Source organism: Danio rerio, chromosome 6, assembly GCF_052040795.2.
Source record: "Danio rerio strain M-AB ecotype USA chromosome 6, GRCz13ab, whole genome shotgun sequence".
NCBI classification, from domain to species: domain Eukaryota; kingdom Metazoa; phylum Chordata; class Actinopteri; order Cypriniformes; family Danionidae; genus Danio; species Danio rerio.
The window spans coordinates 55,206,365-55,230,903 of NC_141026.1; the positions used below are offsets into that span (position 1 = coordinate 55,206,365).

Consider the following 24,539-nt stretch of genomic DNA (forward strand, 5'->3'; position numbering starts at 1 on the left):
GAAATTCTGTGAATTAAATTGCACAACCCAAAAGAAACAATGCTAATCAAAAGGATAAGAGTCGTCCCACTATAGAACAAAAATCAATGATTTTATTTGACATTTATGCATTTTTGAAGAAAAAGCTTGAATATGGATGCGTCAATATGGATGGATCTCTTAGTACTGGATGTGAGATGTAAAATTGCCACTTGTGTGACTTTGGTAAATCAAATATAATTGTTTGGAAACACTGACAGAGAAATTTTTGAGTATTTTACAGTACTGTAAAAAGTAAAATGTACAAAGGCTTTCGCTATTTTAATGAAAACATAATTTTATTCACATCATGGTTGACATTTGTATGGAATTGATCTGATGCAGATCTTTCAACTTTGAGCCAAAGTGCCATGAAAAATCATTTCAAGAATTCACACATATATTGCTTGACACTATTAGCAGGTTTGGCATGCTGTCCCGGGAGAGAACCCTGAGCTCTGAGATAATAAGGCCCAGGATAATTAAGCCCAGGGATGCAAGATTAGGTAGTTATTGAGAGCTCCCCCTGGTTAAAAAAAAAGAAATATAAAAAGGAAAAGGAGGACATGGGGTGGACGGGGGGATTCTTCAAAAATTAAGATAAGGGAAGTAAGGTGAAATGGACAATTTATTGTAGGCTTGGATAAATCAATTTGGTTTATCGATGATTACAGATGAGAGACAAACATCCTCTCGAAATTAGCTTATAAGACCTTCACTTCATTTGATTTTAAGCCAATTAGTTCAGCTAATGTTTTAATTACACAATCTTCAAATGTTATGGGTTAGTAAGATATTTATTATTATTATTATTAAGGATTCATGCAATAGAAAAAATAATTAATTAATTGATTAATTAATTATTTAATTAAAAAGTGATAGATGTTTATAATATTTCAGTTGACAGACATTTCAACATAACACTACTTATGTTTTCATGATTAAAATAAATAATTAATATTCTACAATATTAATGTTGCTATTGTGTTACAGAGCAAATAAATGCAGTCTCAGTGAGCGAAAGACACTTTCTTTACCAGAACAGGGTTTCTAAAAGTTTTAGCAAGTCAACTTTAAGACTTAAGACCTGTTTAAGACCACTATGAATTCAATTTCAGACGTACACAAGGCTAAACGCTAAGGATATTTTCTAATGACCCAGTTAAAACTTAAAAAAAACATTAAAAACAGATTTTACTTTAAGGAAGATAATTAAACCTCATTGGTAAATAGAGTTAATAACTTATGGGCAATTTATTGTAGGCTTGGATTAATCTGACTTGTTTTTAGATGATTGCAGATGAGAGACAATCATCCTCTCGAAATTAGCAAATAAAAACTTCACTTAATTTAATTTTAAGAGAATTAGCTCAGCTAATGTTGTTCTAATTATACAATTTTTAAATGTTATGGGTAAGTAAATAATTTATTATTATTAATATTATTATTATTAAGGATTCATGTAATGTAAAAATAAAAAAGTGATAAGACTAAAGAGTAAAGACTATTATAACATTACTATAGACAGACATTTCAACATAACACCGCTTATGTTCATGATTAAAATAAATAAATAATATTATACAATATTACTGTTGCTATTGTGTTACAGAGCAAACAAATGCAGTCTCAGTGAGCGAAAGAGACTTTTTTTTTCCCACAACAGGTTTCATCAAATCAAATTTAAGGCTTTTAAGACCTGTTTAAGACCACTATGAATTAAATTTCAGACTTACACAAGGCTAAACGCTACGGATTTTTAGTGACCCAAATAAAAATATCAAGAAACCATTAAAATTAAATGCTATTTTAAGGAAGATAATTAAACCTCACTGGTTAATAGAGTTAAAAAAAATTTACTTTTACTTTTGTTAAAACATTTATTGAGATAGATTGTTGGTGATTGGATGGGTGTTAGCCCGATTGAGTAGCTTTACGTGAATATAGGCAAATTAAAACCTGTTTTTAATGATTTAAGACCTACAACACAATATTTCAGTGGCTTTAAGACTTTAAGGCCTATTTGTTTTTGATATTTCAGACAATTTAAGACTTTAAGGCTCTGCATCTTCAGAATTAGAGCAAATTAAATATTGCAATAAATATGCATTAAAGTACAGTAAGACCATAATTGCAAAGTTTGTCCTGAATAATGAAAGTAATTATCAATTAAAAAATAAGAAGCAATAATAGTAAATAAGCAAGTTAAATACAATAAGATTTCTGAAGGATCACATGACTCTAGCAAAGGTGAAAAGATGATAAATATTCAGATTTGAGTAAGGAAAAAATAAAAAATAAAAAATTCTACTTATATTTCATAATATTACAGTTTTCATTGCATTTTACAGCAAATATATAAGGCCTTGGGAAGCAAAAGAGGTGTCTTTTCAAAATTTAAAAAACACCTTCTTGACTGATGGTTCAATTAGCGCTGCATTTACAGGAACCGTCTTAACAGGATAATGTGACAAGCTTTTGATCAGCCATTACAAACAGCAGCTCCTCTTTGGGGTCCTAAAGGGGCTGTAAGTTCTGGCAGCTTGGATTTCACATGACGATGACATGTGAGGTATGGAGTCCCGAGGCCGCCTGCAATACACGTTTTGGCCAGGCCTGATATGAGCTGACCCGCAGAGAAAACCGGACCGAGGTTGAGCCCAAGGTTATAAAAGATAAATTTAGCTCCAACATTTTGACAGACAGAGGAAAGTCGATAAAAATAAGCACTGTGAAGTATAGGCTATTGTTTAACTCAACATTTAACATTTACTTTTAAATCACATTTAAATACACTGTAAAAATATCCGTAAATAAGCAGTTTTGTGTATTTTGTGATTCATGTTTTTATTTTCCCCCGTTTATTTATGCTTTTGAATTGCATTATGGGAGATTGATCTTTCTTCCAACGATGTCTAACCTTGAAATGTTTGAAAAAGAGACTCTTATTAACATTTTTAATAGTTGAAAGTGATATATTGGCTGGCTTAGTGTTGGAAATACGCTACAAAACCCTTGTAATAAACTGCCAGTACATTTTCAGCTATTTAATAGACATTATATTATTTCAAACTACTAAAATGTGAATAAAAGTTACTTTGTTAAACTGAAGAGTTTCACAACCGTAAATAAACAGAAAACACTTGTGAATCACAAAATATTGAAACTGTTAATTAATATTTTTACAGTGTAGTTCAAAACCTGAAGATTTTTCTTCTGTTTAAGACAAATAAAATGAAGATATTTTGAAAAATGTTGAAATTCAGGAGTCTTTTTTCTCCTACTATGGATGTCAATGGCCTCCTGTCTCCAACATTTTTCAAAATATCTTAATTTGTGTTCAACAACAACAAAAAAGAAACTTGTAAAGGTCTGCGACTACTTGAGAGTTAAAAAAAAAAAAAATCACATTTGGGTGAACTATGAGCAATCAAGGACTGTATTTTTGCCCGGAAAAGTTATAGAACATCAGGCCACTTAAGCGGAGGAGCAATCGCTAAATGAAGATCGGTTAGGGGGTTGGGAGATCGCATAATGCAATTCACAACTGTAAATAGAAAACACTTGCGAATCACAAATTATGGACACTTTTCATTAACAGATATTTATTTTACAGTGTAGTTCAAAAACCTGTTTGAGATGTCAAATATTGAAAGCAAAAAAAGAAGTTATTTTGAAGAATGTTTGAATTTAGGAGTCTTTTTTTCTGTCTGACTATGGATGTCAATGGCCTCCTGTTTCCAACATTCTTCAAAATATCTTAATTTGTGTTCAACAACAACAAAAAAGAAACTCGTAAAGGTTCTGCGAATACTTGAGAGTGAAAAACGAGATGAGGAAATTTCACATTTGGGTGAACTATGAGCAGGCGTGGACTGGGACGGTATTTCTGCCCGGGAATGCTTTTGGACATCAGGTCAGCTAAGTGATCGGTTAGTGAAGACCAGGGGTGGTGGTTGTATTAGCGATCGGTAGTGAAGACCAGGAGAGGTTGTGGGCAGGCCATATTGACCATCAGGCCAGTGGGATTGACCATCAGTGGCCAGTCTGCCCCTGAATATGAGCAATTCCATTCAAATGTCAACCTTGCCATAAAAAAATATGTTTTCACCAAAACAGTGAAACCCTTTCTAAGGTTTTTGTGTAGGCTTGTATATTACAGTACTGTAAACTACTCAAAAAATGTCTCTGTCAGTGTTTTCAAACAATTATATTTGATTTAGCAAAATCACTCAGGTGGCAATTTCACATCTGTCACATCCATAACTGAGAGACGTTGCATTCATAACCAAGTTTTTTCCTCATAAATGCATAAATGTCAAATAAAGTCATTGATTTTTGTTCTATAGTGGGATAACTCTTATCCTTTTGATTAGCATTGTTTCTTTTGGGTTGTGCAGTTTATTTCACAGAATTTCTACAAGGTATGTTGTATACTGTAAACTCGCTAACCTTTTTGTCACATCCATAACACATGTTTATTTTCCTCATTTAAAATATAAGAAGTGTTTACAGATTGATATTTTTCTGATCTTATAACTCTGTGGTTAGTAGTTTTGGAAAATAGAAACAGATTTTCATTATAATGTTAACATACTTTCTCTGTGAATTTATGTTTTTATGATTTTACTGCAAATGTCACATAACGCTGGAATTGCTCCTATCCCTTTAGCAAAGTGTCCAGAAGGGAATCATAAAGTTAATCAACTACAGCTAACTACTTTTTGAAAGGGGAAATATGATAACTCGGGTGTAAAGCGGAGTAAAGACCTGTCAGGCTCTCTCATCATTTTATCATCCTCGCAGCTGTTTCACACAATGCACTGTCCTTGATAACCATTCAACAATGTTCATCCTTATCAAAGAGCCGGCACGTTCACATATAATGCTGACGTCAGAGTGACCAACACCTCAAAATAGACTTTACGGGGATATATCATGAATGTCTGAATTTTCCTGTGTTTACAAACTTTCCTTCGTTTATGTGCTATAATCAGGTCCCTAGAGCTGTTTGATTATGGAAAAAAACAATAGCATAGATAGAGCTGGACAATATGAGGGTATACATACACAGTTGAAGTCAGAATTATTTTTTTATATTTTCTAAATGACGTTTAACAGAGCAAGGAAATTTTCACAGTAAGTCTGATAATATTTTTTCTTCTGGAGAAAGTCTTGTTTGATTTACTTTAGCTAGAATAAAAGCAGTTTTATATTTTTTAAAAACCATTTTAGCGACAAAATTATTAGCCACTTTAAGCTTTTTTTTCCCGATTGTCTACAGAACAAACCATCATTATACAATAACTTGCCTAATTTCGCTAACCTGCCTAGTTAACCTAATTAAACTAGTTAAGCCTTTAAATGTCACTTTAAGCTGTATAGAAGTGTCTTGAAAAATATCTAGTAAAATATTATTTACTGTCATTATGGCAAAGATAAAATAAATCAGTAATTAGAGATAAGTTATTAAAACTATTATGTTTAGAAAAGTGCTGAAAAAATCTTCTCTACGTTAAACAGAAATTGGGGGAAAAGTTAAACAGGGGGTCGAATAATTCAAGGGCGCTAAAATACTTGCTGGATAAGTTGACTTCATTCATTCATTTTCTTGCCGGCTTAGTCCCTTTATTAATCCGGGGTCAACACAGCGGAATGAACCTCCAACTTATCCAGCAAGGTTTTTACGGAACGCAACCCATCTCTGGGAAACATCCATACACATATTCACACACGCACTCATACACTACGGACAATTTAGCCTACTCAATTCACCTGCACCGCATGTCTTTGGACTGTGGGGGAACCAGCAGCTTTGGACTGGATCGAACCAGCGACCTTCTTGCTGTGAGGCGAATGTGCTACCCACTGCGCCACTGCGTCGCCCAATTGTGACTTTAACTGTATATATTTATATTTATTTATATGTATTCAACTCTATTCTATATATATATATATATATATATATATATACATACAGTTGAATAAATATATGTATATACAGTTGAATATATATATATGACACATATATATCATATTATGACACACACACATATATATATATATATATATATATATATATATATATATATATATATATATCATATATGTATTATCATTACATATATCATTACAGCTGAACGAAATGTGTACCGTATAATAATTTTTTATTCTGCATGTACTCATTACAGTTATTCCCCTACTATTATATTAGGGGGGTGCATCGCCCTTCCAACGGCTTTCCCAGCCCCCCTTGAAGTCAAGTTAATTGCATTTTATATACAGCACCAGATCACAACTTTTTTTAATAAACAAGCTAAATAGCAATCTGTACTATTTTATTTACACAACAGTGTGATTTTTGTCTCTACATCTCTACTTCTGTCTCTACTTCAGTGGAGTTCTACACAGCCACTCTCCTCTGTATGAAAATGAGAGTGCCCGTGCTACACCTGACAGCACCATAGACGCACGTGCACTTCCGTATATTATGCATAGCCTACAAGCCACAACACAGGTAAATGATGTGTGAGGAGATTAATGTGTTTGAGTCACAGCAGCTAAAATATACAGATGCGATGGGATACCTGTTTAGTTTATTGGCGCGACTCACGTGAGAGATGTTATCTTTGTTGCAAGTGCAACCATTGTATTTACCAGCGTTTCAAGCTTCTGTGACGAGTTCCCCCTGCTAGTGTCTCGCAAATATATACCGAACAGATTAGATTATTTTTTAATATTAATATTTAATAAAAGAAATTCTTACACTCATTGCTAAAAACAGTAGTTTATAGGTCTATTTTCTTTTAGTAAAGAAGTATTAGATTTATAGGTGTGCGTTTAACTTCTTATGCTTCAAATGCGAGCTCCAAACTTTTTCTTGATTGAGATTTGTTGAATATTTATTTCATCATTTGCAGTGTTTCCAAATTGCTTTGTAATTTTTCATAAAAATTTTATATCTGTGTTTTATTATTTTCTGTGGCGGTTCATTCCGCTGTGGCAACCCCTGATGAATAAGAGACTAAGCCAGAGTAAAATGAATGGAGGAATTATTTTCTGTGAAGCTGCTTCTGGCCATGACATGTTCACACCTAAATGATAAGAGACGTGTTTAAGGGATTATATGCAGCACCTTTCATTTATTCTCTTAGGTAAGGCAAGATCTTCTTCTCTATATAGTATTTTAATAAGTAACACAAAAATATTTATTATAAATAAATAAAAGTATTATTATTATTATTATTATTATTATTGTGAATAAATAACATAAATGATTCTTAAACTGCAGTGATATGCTAAGATCATTTAAGAAAATATTTTGCATGAATATTAATTTAATTAGAATTCAATTCTAGAGACAATTTTATAGAATACAAAAAAGATGTTTAATAGAATCGTCTGTTGTCTTAGGCTTGACACATGGCCGAGTTTCATTATATTAACTTGCAAAACTCACTATGTGCCAACTGACAACACCTCCAAATAAAAGGCAGTTACGCCGATTTCACTAAGCATGAGCAGTGGTACTTTTTCGGCGTGTATGTACCGGGATTCAAGCTTACCATAGAGCAGTGCGTGAGACGCGCGAGTATAGTTTTCAGCTACGCATGCCTCAGTTTTCTTTTTGATGAAACTACATTGCTTTCACCAGCGCTGGTTCAGTCGCACATAGAGAATTACTTAATTTGGGATTACCACTCTAAATCAATACACTTGCATTTAAAGTAAATCATACCTCAAAGCATTTACTGGGGCACTAGGGATTTTTACTTGGGCACGTGCCCCAGTTAATGGGGTCTAGCAAAGCCCCTGGATGCACCTTTTGAAGGCACGGTGAGTCTTTGTTGGTGTTTTTCCTATTGAATAGATCCTATTAAATCCTACTAAATGGATCTAATACACTGAGCGGTCATCAATGACCTTTTTAAAGTCTCTCTGAAACTACTTTACAAGCCTGCACCGACTCAAGAAGATTGATTCAATTCTAAATGGTTTTCCAGCAGTCAGACGCTTTTTCCCACACTGCCGGTGCAAATGTTATGGGTCTGCTTCTTTATTTACAGGGTCGCAGTCTGTCCCGGCCGGTTTGTTCCATGTTGCTTCAAAACATCTCAGCTCTCGATGCCAAGAACGAGAGAACACAACCTATGCTGTGATTGGTTGGCACACTCAGCTCCAGAAGCCCATGTCTGCTGGTGTGGTATTACTGCAGTTTACACGTGAGGAACAGGCCATGGTTAAAATGTTCTAGGGATTTTAGGGAGTCAATGAGGGTTCTAGAAATGTAAGAAATTTGGCATACAAATTAAAGACAAAATGAATAGCTCTTTAGTGAAATTTTTATTCTTTTCCTAATATTTTTCCCATGTTTAAGAAAGCAAGGAGAAAGACTTATTTATTATTAATAGGTTTGGCTGGAATAATTAAGAATATTGTTGTAAATATAGACAAATAAAATATATATACAGTGAGGGAAAACTATTCAACCGGTCACCATTTAAAAAAAAAAAAAATCTAAATGTGTTGTTGACTTGAAATTTTCACCTGATGTTGCTACAACCAAAGAAATCCACATATGCAAAGAAAACAAATCTAATTCATTTACAAATGAAGTGCAAAAAAATTAAATGACACAGGGAAAAAAGCATTGAACACATGACGAAAGGGAGGTGTAGAAAGGCAGCGAATGCCCAGACAGCAGCTGAAATCTCTCAGTAGTTCTTCAGCAACCCTCTGCCCTTCCTCAGTGTAAGTTAATATTCGCTGCGTCAGTCCAACATCTACATTAGCAGAATGATGAAGATGAAACCAGGGTGGACATTACAGCAAGACAATGATCCAGTGAGGAAGGGCAGAGGGTTACTGAATAACTTCTGAGAGACTTAAGCTGCAGTCTTGTCTTCTACACCTTCCTTTCTTCGTGTGTTCAATACTTTTTTCCTGTGTCATTTCATTGTATTACACATAATTTAATTTGTAAATTAGTAGGGAAGCTACGATCAGGATTTTTGCAGCCGATGTCGAGTTTCGATTCCTTGTCATGGTGATCAACAAATACCGAGATCTGATTCTGATGCTTCAGACTTTATATAACTTTGCTTTTGCATAAAGCACCATTTAAGTATGATAAAGTGGATATCACTTCTAAATTAAGGATGCTGAATATATCCCTTAATCATTTCTCTTATAAATATTTAGTGTGGACATGTAATGGTTGAAGCAGCTTTACAGAAAATTATAGATAAAACCGATCTTTTTTTTTTTGGAAACATGATGAAAGAAGAATTCAAGATGTCTTAAAGAAAAAGCTTGGAGTGTATATTTGATGTATCAGAAGCTAAAATGCACATCTATAAATCTATTACTTCTTTCCTAAAAGACAATAGGCCTATAAATTACTGTTTACAGCAACCAGTATATCACAACAAGTTACATTATTAAACATATAAAAGTAAAAAAAATAATAATTCCCTAATAATTAGAGCCAGGTATTAGTGAACTTGCAATAATCAAAAACACAAAACTTTTAGTTCTTATATATGAAAAGGCCTAAATACAAATGTATTTGGAAGGCCATTCAAACATTTTGCTTATCTCCAATTATTGATAGCAGCTGTATGAAGCTGCAATCTTTCTGCTGCTGTGTTGGGACCGCAGAGATTTCTCGCACCCGCATACATCATTTACATCTTCACATGTTGTGGTGCTGCTGGTGAGCGCATATGCAACTTGCTTTGTGTGTAAACTCGTAAACAAACACTTGTATTTGGGTAATGAGATCAGTGAGCACTGATCGAGTCATGAAATGTGATTATCGGCCGATACCGACCTTCTGCAAATTTATCGAAGCATCTCTACTAATTAGATTTGTTTTCTTTGCTTATTTATTTCTTTAGTTGTTGTCAACATCTGGTCAAAATCTCAAATCAACGGCACCTTTAGAAATATGTTTTCTGAGAAAAATGGGGACGTGTTCAATACTTATTGGCCCCACTGTATGTGTGTGTGTGTGTGTGTGTGTGTGTGTATATATATATATATATATATATATATATATATATATAAATATACAGTGGGGCCAATAAGAATTAAAAGGTAAAGTATTAGAGGTTAATAACTTGCCTAATTACCCTAATAACCTAGTATATTGTAAAATAACTAGTAAAATATTATCATCTAATGTCAGCATGGCAAAAACAAAAAAAAAAATAGGTATTAGAAATTTGTTAAAAATTGTTTAGAAAAAAAATTTCAATTAAGCAATATTGAATCAATCAGGAATTTAATTGTTAATGAAATTAATTGATAGTTTAGGAAATTAATTGATAATGAATTAATAATGTTGTCTTGAACTGTATACACATTTTAAGTATTTTATATGTTGTTTGTTGGTCATTACTCATCATAAAATAATATTACAAATAACACCCCACATGCTGCCCAGCAAAAAAACACATCTTAATAAACCTAACATCATAACTTAATAAATAACTTTCATTTTTTACTTCACATTAATGAGAGTACGAAAACTTTAAAAAGAAAATATGGGAATAATTAAGTTACTCCATGGAGCATATATGCTTCAAAGACTTTATCATTATTTCACATGATTACATCCCTTCTCGAATTCTCTGACCTGAAGCGACACTAAACCTCCCACATCTGGTTCCCACAGATGATTGACAGCCACTCTGAGTGTGTGCGCATGCAGCAACCAGCTTTAACCAATTAAAATTTTCTCTCTCTTATTCTTCACTTAAAATTCTTAACTAGTAGTGTATGCTTAGGTAACAAGCATGGCTGTCAACATAAGCAGACAGTGACATCACATTACTAAGTTTGATTTGACCATAGTGATGAGGAAGTCATTTGAAAAGACACATACACTGTGAAAAAGGCAGGGTTCCACACAATTCTTTCATGTTGTGCTAAACACAAATCGATTAAGTTAACTTAGGGTGTTTTCACACCTAGACTTTTGTTTCGGAACCCGTCTCGTTTCCCCAGTTAGCGCGGTTCGTTTGACATATGTAAATCCAGCTCAGATCCGCGCCAAAGCAATCAGTCTGAGATCGCCTGAATGAGTTGGTCTCGGCTTGATTGAAACGAACTCTGGAGCGGATCGATTATAGTGAGAAAGCAATACGATCCGAGCCCGGTTGTATCACAGTGTTTTATGGATATGTAATAGGCATATACGGCTATATGAAGAGAGAATTATGAGTAGGGCAGGAGGTCATTATTACAGACATCCCAAGTCTCCTGGAAGTTCTGACAGTCTCCTGCAAATGCACAGAGACTCCCAGATGCCCGCACCAAAAACAAAGAGCAACAATGTAACAATTTTAATCCCTGTTTCTAAACAAATGAATTGATTCACAGGTGTGAAAATACCCTTAATCATTTTTCTAATTTAAGCGGATTGAACATAAAAAGGTGTTATGATGGTGCTATTTCAACTCAATTTAAATAAGTAGTTTGAACAAGTAGCAAAACTCTTTTTGTACACTGTAAAACCAAAAAAGTTAAGGTGACCCAAACCATTTGAGGAAACCGATTGCAGCAAACCATTTAAGTTTAAAAACTAGTCCTAATGAGTACTGTGAACTTAATCCATTTGAGTAAATGAAGCAATTTGAGCATAGTAAAACCCAATAAATGAAGAGAACTCAAACCAACTGAATACTGTAAAACCCAATAAGTTAAGGGAACTCAAACCGCTCGAGGAAAACAATTGCTACAAACCATTTGAGTTAAAAAACTAATCTATACGAGTACTGTGAACTTACTCCATTTAAGTTGAAATAATGAGGTACACTGTAAAAATCAATTAGTTACTTAAAGCGAGTAAACCAATTGCTTTAAAAGCAACTAATTGACTTTACAAAAATAATGTAAGCAAACCCATTGTAACTTGGAACTGTTAAGTTGACTTAATTTTTTACATAATTTTTACTGTAAATTTGACTTAATTACGCAAATTGTACTCAAATTGTACAATACAGATTTTTTTCAATATCATGCAGCCCTACCATGTGGGCACAACAAGAAGTTATAAAATGTATAACTTTAAAAAAGATTTACTTGTATTTTTAATATGGTGAAGTCTAAAGTGTCATTTTAGTTTTTATATTATTACATTTCTGCACCTGACTCCTGTTAGACTCCCCAGAAAACCATTAAAAAACTGTTAATTTAATTTACTATTTGTATTTACATCTGCATGCAGTTTGTTTATTATTTTCTACATATAACTCTCTAAAAAATCATCCTTATCAATGTAAATTGAGGGTTTATTTCTAAACAGTTATTTAAAGGGAGCCTATTATGCAAAAATCACTTTTATGAGGTTTTAAACTGAAATGTGTGGCAACAGTGTGTGTAAAATAATTAATTATCATAATTACGGTCTGCAAAAAAAATTTGATTGTCATTTTCCCTTTGTACGTGTCATCAGAGGGGGAGAACTCCACCCTTTAGTGACAACCAAGCCCTCATTAGCATAAACAGCCCTGAGTGAGAAGCAGCCATCTGCCATTAGAGTTTTCACTATAGCTGAAGGTCATGCCAGCGACTGATAGGCATTATAAATGCTGATGCACAGACATTTGTAGCTCCGCCTCCTTATGAAAAGATCACATCTCATTTGAATTTAACGCCACAGTCACCAAACCGGCACAATTAGGATTAAAGCCTAAAAGGGTCAGTTTCAAACAGTTATAAAACATTATTTGTGTGGTATTTTGAGCTGAAACTTCACACAAACGCACGGTCATCAGAGACTTATTCATATCTTGTAAAAATGGGCATAATAGGTCCCCTTTAAGCCAATATAAATTACAGAAAAAACTAATTCTCAATATCAGTTGTTTCATGCAGCTCTAATGTCAATTGAACTCATACCCACACAAAAGAAATTTAAAATAGGCAAACAGTGAATCACCACTTAATTGCATCCTGAGACTTCTCTGAGCCTATAATTAACAAATGATTCTGTCAATACCTTTCAGTTGATCCTAAGGTAATGTTATTTTACATTCAAAGACGAATGTTTCCTATATCTAACAAGACTGCTCTTTTTAGGTCAATCCAAATTAAAGTCTGTGTGTCACAAAACACTAAAGCAAAGCAAATCCTTGCATTTCATAATAGCACATCTACAATAGCAGGAGGCAAACAATCATTCCTTTCTTTATAAGCAATCCCGAGCTCCACCGAGCATCACCAAAAGACCACCTGTCCAGCGTTTTACATCAATGCCCCAGAGGATTCTGGGGGTAAACTGAGGTTCAATATATGTTTATAGTTAGCACCTTTTGATTTAAGCCCTGGGGTCTGATTTATAAGATTCGCATTGAAGCCTTCCTAAAAGTGATCATACACCAGAATCAAATTTTTATTTATTTCTTTGTTTATTTTATTTATTTATTTATTTATAAGTGGCTCATGTAATGATTTAAATTGGTTTAATTAAGTCAATATTTATGTTAAACATGTTCGCTTAGCTGCGCACATAATCTCATTGCGTTTCTTTTTTATAGATCACAACTTTTGTGTGGGAAGTGACGTACATACATTTCCACCCATTTTGTGCGTATGAAAAAATATGCGATATGTAATATTGTTATTGAGTATTACTATTTCTTAAATTTACAAAATTCTATATTTATTAGCTATGTTTTTAAATAATTTATTTATGTAAAATTCATTGATTTATTTTCTTTTCGGCTTAGGGCGTACTCATACTATGTACAGTTGCCTTGAACCGGGATGAAGCACGCTTGTCCCCCCTCTCGTCTCCACCGACAGCCCGCACTCACATTACATTCGGGCCTGGGCACGCTTACGTCATCGATGATGCGCTGTTCAGTAGAGAAGCGCTTTTGCTCAGTTCAGTGGAGATTTCTTTAGTTATATCGCTTTAGTCGTTTGATATCCAGTGACACGCAGTCAAATATTTTACCAAACAGATCAGCCACTTTTGACGCTCATTTCAATCATAAAGTCCTCGTGCTGCAGGAATTAGGAGGTTTGCTAAAGGTGCAGCTGTAGTGAGTTGAGGGGTTTGCGTTTTTAATAAACTACGGCAATTTGCGTTCACTGAACAGTACGAATGATTAATAAATCCATATCAAACAGTCCCTTAAAAGTCACGTGTTGTCTTCAGTTTCCCAAGTGAACCGCGCTCTGGCACACCTCTTCCGACCGGCCCAGACCCGGCCAAGTGAATCCTGCATGAGTATGATTCAGAGCACTCCCACTTCTCAAACCATCCGGGGAATGGGCCTGGGCACGGTTTGGATAGCATAGTGTGAGTAGGCCCTTAGTCCCTTTATTTACCAGGGGTTGCCACAGCAGAATGAACTGCCAACTTATCCAGCTTTTGTTTTATGCAGCAAATGCCCTTCCAGCTGCAACCCACCACTGGGAAACATCCATACACACTCATACAGTACGGACATTTGAACTTTTCAAATTCACCTATAGTACATGTCTTTGAACTGTGGATGAAACTGGGGCAACCGGAGGAAACACACGCAATCACTAGGAGAACATGCAAACTCCACACAGAAATGCCAACTGATCCAACCAAGGCTCAACCTAGCGATCTTCTTGCTGTGAGGCGACAGTGCAACCCACTGCGCTGCCCATTTATGTAATGATAATATTAAAATAAACAGGTTATATATTTTCAGATTTACTTGACTAAAAACCGTCAAGGTGCAAACATTCAGTCTTCAAAACACTATTAATGAGCAGATATTCTGATTTTGATTGGCTGTTGTCAGTTTCCTCTCTCGTCTCGACTCCGCCTATTAGTGTTTTTTTTCCAGCTCTGGGTTAGCCTTCGTGCCAGTTCAGCTAATAGCAGAACAGCAACTGCTTGAGGGAGTGCGGATACATATGATACATCCAATCTGATTGGTCAATTTAGATAAACAACCGCAGCATAAAATAAACACATCTGCGATCCATATGTTGCATACACTATTATCGCATTAACGATATATATATTGTGATTTATTGTGCAGCCCAAGTGACAGCATATTATAGCAAAATGTCATTTACTTCAAGAACACCATGCTAGTACCACATTTTGTCCTCTTTGTCAGGACTGATTTGACCTGGTTGAGGTTGGAAAGACCTGCCATGTGCATTGATTGCTCTTTCTGAAGTTTATTTTACAGATAAAGTCTGCATTATCTTCGTTTTTAATTAGTTCTCTAACAACGTCTTATAATTGCATGACAAATTAACCTTATAGATGTAAAACACACTGATTACAAGGAATAATATCATGCATGAAAAATCAATACTTTTCTTCGTCCCTAAAATGCAGTCTTTCCTATCAGTCCATTGATTGATCTGTCTGTCTACGTGTTTGTATTTAGTAAATAGAAAGCATTTTTAATTAAAAAGGCATCACTCAAAAAAAGATAATGATGTACCACTACCAAGTCTCCAGAAAAAAACTCTAATAAAATCTGTGACTCGATTTCTAAAAAAGGGTAAATAAAGGTGAAATAATTGTACATTTATTGTTTTATTCAGTTTGTAAAGGTTCAGTAAATTGTGATATATTTAATCCAATTTGTGTGCTATTTCTTTTTTTTTTACATGCAGTGCTTGGATCACAAATTCCTTGAAATATTGTATTATTCACCTGACAGGATTAAGCTAATAATGCCAATTTTCACAATCCAACATATTCCTACTTTTAATGAATTTTGCATGAGTTTATCAATGCATATAGCAGAATTATACATTTAAACATTGTAAAAAAATTAGACAACCATGTATCATTTTTTATGGTCTACAATCTTGTTTTTGTTTAGAAATGCAAAATGTAAAAAAAAATAATAAAAAAAACATGTAAAAAATTACAAACTGCCATAAGAATGTGTTTTTTTTCTGAAATCAATCAAGATTTGCATAAATTTCGACATATGAAGTTGGTTGGGGGAAAGTATGTTTAATTTCAGTTTAATAGTTTTTTAATGACTGCTGGTTGTTCTTTCATTTTCTTTTCCTTTTTTTTAATGTCTAATCGTTAAAATGTAAGTTTTACGTTCATATTAAAGTGTATTTACAAGTGAATGTCTGCTAAAATTTCTAATAATCAAAATATTTAAACCAAATAAATGTATATATGAAAACAAAATTCAACATGACCATATATCAAAAAACTGAAAACTATGAAACTATAATCAAAACTATAAACTATATCACAAGTAAGTACTGCATGTTGATAAAAATAAACACCAACAGTGCTCACACGTGATCATGTCCTGTTAAAATATAAATTTATTATCAAATGTTATTATTTTTATATTGTTTATACAATGATGATCATGTTATTTATTGTTCCATTGTTTAGTTTCTGTCCCTGAATACTTTTAGACTCTACAGAAAACCAAAAAGCACTGTCTGTTTAACTTTTATCTCTGCTCTGTTGTATTTTTATAAGCTTGTAATTTATAATAATCTATGCAAATTCAATTATCATCCCAAATCTATCTAAAACAATAAAATCTTTCCAAATAGAGCTAGAGATAAAATTAATATCTTTATTTAAAAATAATTTACATAATTTTACATTGATTATGATGATTTTTTAGACTGCGTCTGCATTAAATAAACCTATCAAAAGTATTGATATTGAAAACAACAACAGTTTTTTTTCTGGGAGTCTAGCAGTATTCAGCTACACAAATTGAGTTATCAAATGTAAACAGTGTAGTTTTCATAGTGTGTGTTTGTGTGTATATACTTAAGTACAATCAATCTTTTTTAAAGTTAAAAACATTATAATTTCTTATGGATGAATGCTTTAAACGCTTATACAATCACATGCCTTTAAAACACAAACACGGTCAGCGGTGGTTTCTGGTCTACTATAATCCATGCGAGTATTGCGACATCAATGTTGAGACGATATATTGTGCAGCCCTACAGTATATAATAGGGATGGCTGACGTGAAACTGACGTTTCGACACAGTGTCGAGATCCCGAAGCGCAAGTGTTTCGAACACTGTACCGAAGCATGATCCGAAACACCCAGGTCACGTGACTAAAGTGTTTCGAAACACTTGGTCACGTGACAAAAGCGATTCAAAGCATCAATCATTTCAGAGGCGTTTCAAGACCCGGAGAATCTGCATTTCACTGGCATGATCTTCATCAAGTCTCCGTCTTGTATGGCCTAGTGGACTGTGCGTGTGCACTATGGAATTGTAATTCATGTCTATTTTGGGTTCGAATCTCGACTATTACAAATACTCCAAAATCATGATTTTATGTATTTTAATCATGTTACTGTTTTATGGTGTAGCCTAGATAGGATAAAGCTGCGGATACACCATCAATTTAGCATCATTTTTGTAACACTGTAAAACAATAATTCATATTTTTACAGTACTGTGATGGGTTTAGGTTTTGAATAGACGTTAATAAAATACAATGGGAAATTTAATTAATAATATAAATAATTATTGTTAACTTCTGGCCACAACTGTATCTGATCTAGTAACAACCCTGTTATATGAACAAAATACAAATTTATTTACAAATGTTTATTCGTATGTCAGAGCAATGTTGAAACAAAACGATACAATAACAAAGCATTACCAACTGGTAGTGAAGCATTTCAACACACTTGTGACAGTCTGGAATCGAACCCAATATTCCCGCATGATAATCAACGTATCCTAACCGCTCGACTAAACCATCTGATGATTCTAGGCTACAAAGCGGGGTTTGATACATCAACTTGCTCAACTGTTCTTTGCTGAAGCGGTTTCAGTGAAATACAGATAAAATGACCACTAGGTGTCACCGTAGAGTGGTGTTTCGAAACGTTTCGAAGCTTCGACACATTTGCTTCGATAGTTTCAGTGTTTCACGAAGCCTCGCTTTGCCCACCACTAGTATATAATATGTTACTAGATATTTTCAAGATACTAGTTCTCGGCTTAAATTGACTTTTAAAGGCTTAACTAGGTTAATTAGGTTAAAGTTAGGGTAATTAGGCAAATCGTGGTATAACAGTGGTTTGTTCTGTAGACAATCGAAAACAAATATTAATTAAGGAGTCTAACAAGTATGGACCTTGAAATGGTTTTTAAAAAATAGCTTTTATTCTAGATGAAATATGACTTCAACTGTATATAGCATAGAAAATATTGCAATGTGAGATTTTTCCAGTATCGTGCAGCCCTACAGTAATGTAAATGAACTTCAATGCCTCAGACATGACGGCTGGACCTGCAAAATCACGAGCTCATCTCTGGCCTTGGACATAAGGTCAGTGACCTGGCGTCTGTCAAAATCTCTGACCTCAATGAATGCGCATGTTTACATCCAGGACCAGGACAAAATGTGAGCGCCGGTCAGTCACGTTCAGCTGATGTCATGTGTTTGTCTTTAGAAAATGCTGGAATATTCTTGTTTACTCGTGATAATTGATTTTACAGTGACGTCCGCTGAAAAACAGACATTTATTTCATCACACGGTCACACCTCCTCTAGATTTTACCAAATTTATACAACACAAATCATCAAAAATCTGACTTTTAATCTGGGATCTGTACAAACATGTCATATTCATTCATTAATTATTCTACTGGTGATTTTCCACTTTCTCTGTGACCTCTAACCTCTCGTTCCCTGACCATAAGGGAATCCACAGACTCCTTACAAGCCATCTGGCCAGCCAAAATTCAATATATTGCAATACATATAATGTATTCAGATATATACCAATATGACGTGTTTATTCAAGGTGATCTAAAACCAAAGTTCGCCCTCCTAAACTCAACAAGGATGCAAATCTTATTTGGGAAGGCAGCAGAAGGATAAAACATATGTTACAAGTCCTGTTTAAATAAGGAGTGGGCACATATGGAAAGAAAATACAAGCAAATGATGCAAAGAATAGATTTATAGATCTCATTATCCTTTGCTAAAAGTTAATTATACGTTTTATTGTCAGACAATTATTCTTTTAATGTTTTGTTTAGCCATAAAACAGGAGAAAAGACATTATTGAACAATTACTGACAAATTAGCCAATGTTGATGATATTTTGCATTTTAAATATTATAATAAAAGTTCAAAAAAAAGTTTTTAAAAATGTTTCTAACGAAACCTGACATTCAATTAATGCATTTCAGCATTTTTTAGATAATTTCAATTTATTATTTTTTGTAATATCTATATTAAATGAATTTTAATCGGAAATTAAAAGCATTCCCATCATTAAAAAGGTGCACAACTGGTTGTATTTTAATGTATTTCTGAATAATACATTATATCACAGAATAAAACATTACAGTCAGCGTATCACGACAAAAAATAACGTGACGTCACTGATTTATTTACAACGTAACAGACCTACTTTACATAGGTATAACCTATGAGAAAAAAACCTATGAGACCATCACAAAAGGAATCAAACATGCTGCATTTGTGTCCACAGTAACTGTATACATTCACAATAAGTCAATTTCCACATCATTTACATTTAACTGCTGTGTTTTTCTTCAGTCACTTTGCGTTTTCTAATTCCCTAGCCTCAAAATATACTCTTTAAAAGTAATAGCTCACACGTTACACACAAACACACGTTACTCACCGGTCAGTGATCAGAAAGCCCTGTCGAGTGTGACGAGAAAGGATGTTTCGGAGTTAAATTTCCAGTGTTTTGGATGTTTAATGTTCCTGCAGTTGTTCTCCTCGTGTGGTTTGTCCACAATTGAGACAAAGCACGTCTCTCACAGCTTTGAGAAATGAAGTGAATTGAAGAAGGTTGTATGGATGAGTAGTGGGGGTTGTTTATGTTCCGCCCTCTGAGGGTTTCGACCAATAGGAGTTGAGGAGACGCTCTAGTGGTCACTCCCACTCCTAGAGAAGGACTGTGTTGATAACCTGTTCATCGGTAGGCTACATTATAAACAAAAATTCGTAACACTAAAACATACAAGATATAAGTACAATTTTAATAATATTAACACTACATGGGTATTTATAATACATTTATATATTTAATATAATTTTACAAATTCTGCTTAATTTTTTTGTCAGTAAATTTACATGTAACATTTATATATTAACATTTAGAAGATTTTTAACATTGAAGCACATAGCAACACAATATAATAATAATACAACAATAATAATAATAATGATTCAAATGTTTTATTAAAATTAATTAATTTTAAGAAAGGGGAGGGATCGTTTAGATATACAATACCTGTACCTGTCTAAGAACAAAATACTGTCTATATTTTTTCTGTTTCAATGTAAAGGACAACAAATTAGATGAATTAACAACAAAAATGTAAAATATACATTTAATATAAATATACTATTATATTAATATAATATATACATCTAAATAAAGGAAAAACTAATGAAATTAAAAATAAACATTAAAATTAGATTAATTTATTGCACAAAATTAGCTAAAATAACATATGAATACATTTTAATAAAATATATATTTTTAATTAAACATTAAATTACAGTTAAATTTATGTAAAAAAATAATGATTAAGTCATGATATATAAACAAGAAAAAATATGTATTGATTAGATTAAAATAAACAAATGTAAAAAATAAAAAATAATGAAAAATAACATATAACATAAATAAAAATATTTACTTTTAATTAAACATTAAATTACAATTAAATTTAAATAAAAATACATGATTAAATTGAATGAATTATAAATAAATAATAAATAAATATTCATGTATTAGATTAAAATAAATAAATGTAAAAAATAATAAGAATTAAAAACAATATAATAAAAATGAAATATAATTTTTTAAATAAAACGTTTAATACACGTACAATTAAATTTAAGTAAAAATATATGGTTATTAAATTGAAGTGAAGATACATAATAAAAACATTTATTTATTAGATTCAAATAAATACATTTAAACAAAAAATAATAATAATTAAAAATGACATTTGATAAAATAAAGATAAATAAAACATTTTTAACTTTAAATTATAATTAAAATAAAGTAAAAAAAAATAAATGATTGAATTAAAGTCATGATAAATAAATAATAAAATAAATAAGTTATTAGATTCAAATCAATAAATGTAAAAATAATCTATAATAATAATTAAAAATAACCTAATATGTATAAATAGAAATAAAATATTTATATTTCAATTAAACTTTAAATTACAATTAAAATAAAGCAAAAATATTATTAAATTGAATTAATGACATATAAATATTTATTAAATTAAAAAAATATTTAAATTAAAATAAATAAATGTAAAAAATAAAAAATAATAATTAAAAAAACATATAATATAAATAAATATAAAGAAAATATATTTTTATTAAATTTAAAATTACAATTAAATTTCAGTAAAAAATGAATCATTAAATTGGATTAATGATAAATAGATAATAAAAAAGATTTATTTATTAGATTTAAATTAATAAATGTAAACAAATGATAACATATAAAAATAACATATAATATAAATAAATATAATTAAAATATATTTTAAATTAAACTTTAAAATTACAATTAAAATAAAGTTTAAAAAATATTAAAGTCATGATAAATAAATAATAAAAATATTTATTTATTAGATTCAAATAAATAAATGTAAAAATAAATGAACAAATCAATTCTTTAAGTTAAGTTCAAATAAGTCTTCATGGATCTTTTTCTCCTCTGAGATCTGCATTCTGCCAGCACGTCCCCATAAAGGTAGAGAACTCTCATCAGTGTGTCCACATTGTTGTTCACATTTTCACATTAGATTAAGCATTCCACAATGTAGTGAAAGAGCTACTGGTGGTCAGCTGATGTCCAGGGTCCCGTTGACTCCATACACTTTAAATATAGTCCTGGAAGTGTGTGTGTGTGGGGTGAGCAGAGGTTATACGGATAAACCCCACCACTGCAGCTGTTCACCAACACTCCGTCTATTTGTGCCATGGAATGCAGACTGAATTTAGTACCACATGTAAAACACGGGAGAGAAACCATCGGCTGAATCCACTGCAGCGATGAAGACACAATATTACGACTGTTAGTTAATCAGCAAATATTAGCCATTATTGTAAATACAGGGAAGTCAAAATTATTAACCCTTCTGTGTTTTTTTTCTTCTTTTCAAATAATTACCAAATGATGTTTAACAGAACAAGGATTTTTTTTTTACAGTATTTCCTAAAGTATTTTTTCTTCTGAAGAAAGTCTTATTTGTTTTGTTTGTTTGTTTTTTGGCTACAATAAAAGCAGTTTTTAATGTTTTTTAAAACCATTTTAAGGTCATAATTATTAAACCTTAATGCAAAATTTGTTTTTCAATTGTTTACAGACCAAAGTATTTTTGTACACAGCATCAATAATTCAATTTTTGCCTCCTAACATGTACTTCTCGAGGTATGGTCACGAAAAATCCTGCTTCAGAAAGAACTCCTCTCCCTCAGTTATCTTTCCATCAAGCAAGTTTCTCGTGTGAGCCTAATTTGGTTGGTGACGTCATCGACCAGAGTTGGCAGTAACCACGGTAAAACAGGAAGAAGAAGAAATCGTCATTCTCGCCTTCGTATAGATTTACTTTCATTGGCTAGACAACGGCCTCACAGCTACCTGAATGTCGGTGCCGTCACGTATTGATCTGCGATTGATCTACTGAAAAGCTATTTGATTTGTCGCTACAAGAAGTGACACTACTGCCCAACACTGATAATATACTACTAATAATATACTGTGGCGAGGGGGGCGTGGCCGAGAGCCGTGGGAACGGAGTGAGGCCACCGCGTAAGTGGATACACCTGCTGTGCGCACCTGCTTCGGATCCCACAGAAGGAGCTCTGGACAATAAAAGGAGGAACGATGGCAGAGGAAGCCGAGAGAGGACCGGGCCTGGGCATATTGTTTTACTTTTGCTTTCAGTTTGACGGAGCTGCCGTCCCTGTTATTAATAAATCATTTTAAAAACTGCGTCGGTTCTCCGCCTCCTTCTTCCCGGCGGCCAAAGGGCCGTGAACGTCATTACATATGCTAATAAAATGATTAATATTAATGTCTTTTAACAACAACGGAGAGTCAGAACCTTATTTAACATCCCATCTGAAAGACAGCGCTCACTTTGCAGTATAGAGTACCCATCAATATACTGGGGCATTAGGACCCACACAGTCCACAGGTTGAGAAACCCCTGTTGGTCTCACTAATGCCACTTCCGGCAGCAATCTAGCTTTCCCATGTGATCAGACGCAGCTCTGCTTAGCTTCAGTGGGCAACCATGTGAGAGTTGCAGAGAGCTAGCTACCGGCTATTTATTTATTCAAAATAAGCTGAATCAACACAATTCTTCAGTTTTTTATTTTATAATTCTCATTTGCTTTATGTTCAACCCACTTAAATTGGTCAAAACCAATGAACTTAATTGATTTAAGTAAAATTTTAAAGTGAGCTGGACTGATAAATGATTGGTGGTAGGAAATAGAATTGTTCAGATGTAATGATTACGTTCACATTTTATTTGCTAGACACTCACCATACACAATATAACAGAATTAAAGGGGTTTATTGGGAGCCCACAGACTTCCTGGGCCTCTAAGCATCCGCTTACCTCACTTATTTGTTAAATTTGCCTTTAATCCCTTGTCTTTTAATGACCACAGAGAGTCAGGACCTCAGTTTACTGTCTCATCTGAAAGACGGCACTCACTGAACAGCATAGAGTCCCCTTCGCTATACTGGAGCGTTAAGACCCACACAGACCACAGGTTGAGTGCCCCCTGCTGGTCTCAGTAACACAATTCCAGCAGCAACCTTTTTCCATGTGGTCTCCCATATGGGTACTGACCGGGTGCAACCCTGCTTAGCTTTAGCAGGCGAGCATGTGAGAGTTGCAGAGAGCTACAGTAACTGCCTGCTAATAATTTATTCAAAGTTAGCTGAAAAATTTGCTGTTTTTTTTTTTTTGACAACTTGTTTTTTTTTTTTGACAAATTGTTTTATGTTCAACCCACTTTAATTGGTCAAAACCAATGAACTTAATTGATTTCAGTTGGGATTTTTACAGTGAGCTGGACTGATAAATGATTGGGGGTAGGGGATACAATTGTTCAGATGTAATGATTATGTTCACGTTTTATTTGCTAGACCCTCACCATACACAATTTGACAGAATTCAAAGCATTTATTGTGGGCCCGCAGACCTGTTTTAAAATAAGCTTCTCCTGCTCACCAAGGCTGCATTTATTTCATCAAAAATACAGTACAAATAGTAAAATGTTATTGCTCTATAAAAAAACTGTTCAAAAGTAGTTTATAATTTAATTTATGATTTATTCCAGTGGGCGACGCAGTGGCGCAGTAGGTAGTGCTGTCATCTCACAGCAAGAAGGTCGCTGATTCGAGCCTCGGCTGGGTCAGTTGGCATTTCTGTGTGGATTTTGTATGTTCTCCCCACGTTAGCATGGGTTTCATCCGGGTGCTCCGGTCCAAAAACATGCGGTA

At 33.3% G+C, this 24,539-nt stretch overlaps 1 protein-coding gene and 1 long non-coding RNA gene across 3 annotated transcripts in view; one reads left to right on the forward strand and one right to left on the reverse strand.

Annotated features, from left to right (window-relative positions):
* Positions 1–19,816, reverse strand: part of slc38a3b (solute carrier family 38 member 3b) — a 76,908-nt gene extending 57,092 nt beyond the window's left edge. For both annotated transcript variants that reach the window (XM_087258195.1, XM_087258194.1), the window contains exon 1: positions 19,656–19,816. The gene's annotated coding sequence lies outside the window, so the exon portion shown is untranslated. The remainder of the gene's footprint in view (positions 1–19,655) is intronic.
* Positions 14,844–19,810, forward strand: LOC147843682 (uncharacterized). The gene is made up of 2 exons (XR_015494397.1): positions 14,844–16,976; positions 17,951–19,810. It is a non-coding gene; the product is annotated as an uncharacterized LOC147843682 (long non-coding RNA).
* Positions 19,817–24,539: the final 4,723 nt, after the last annotated feature.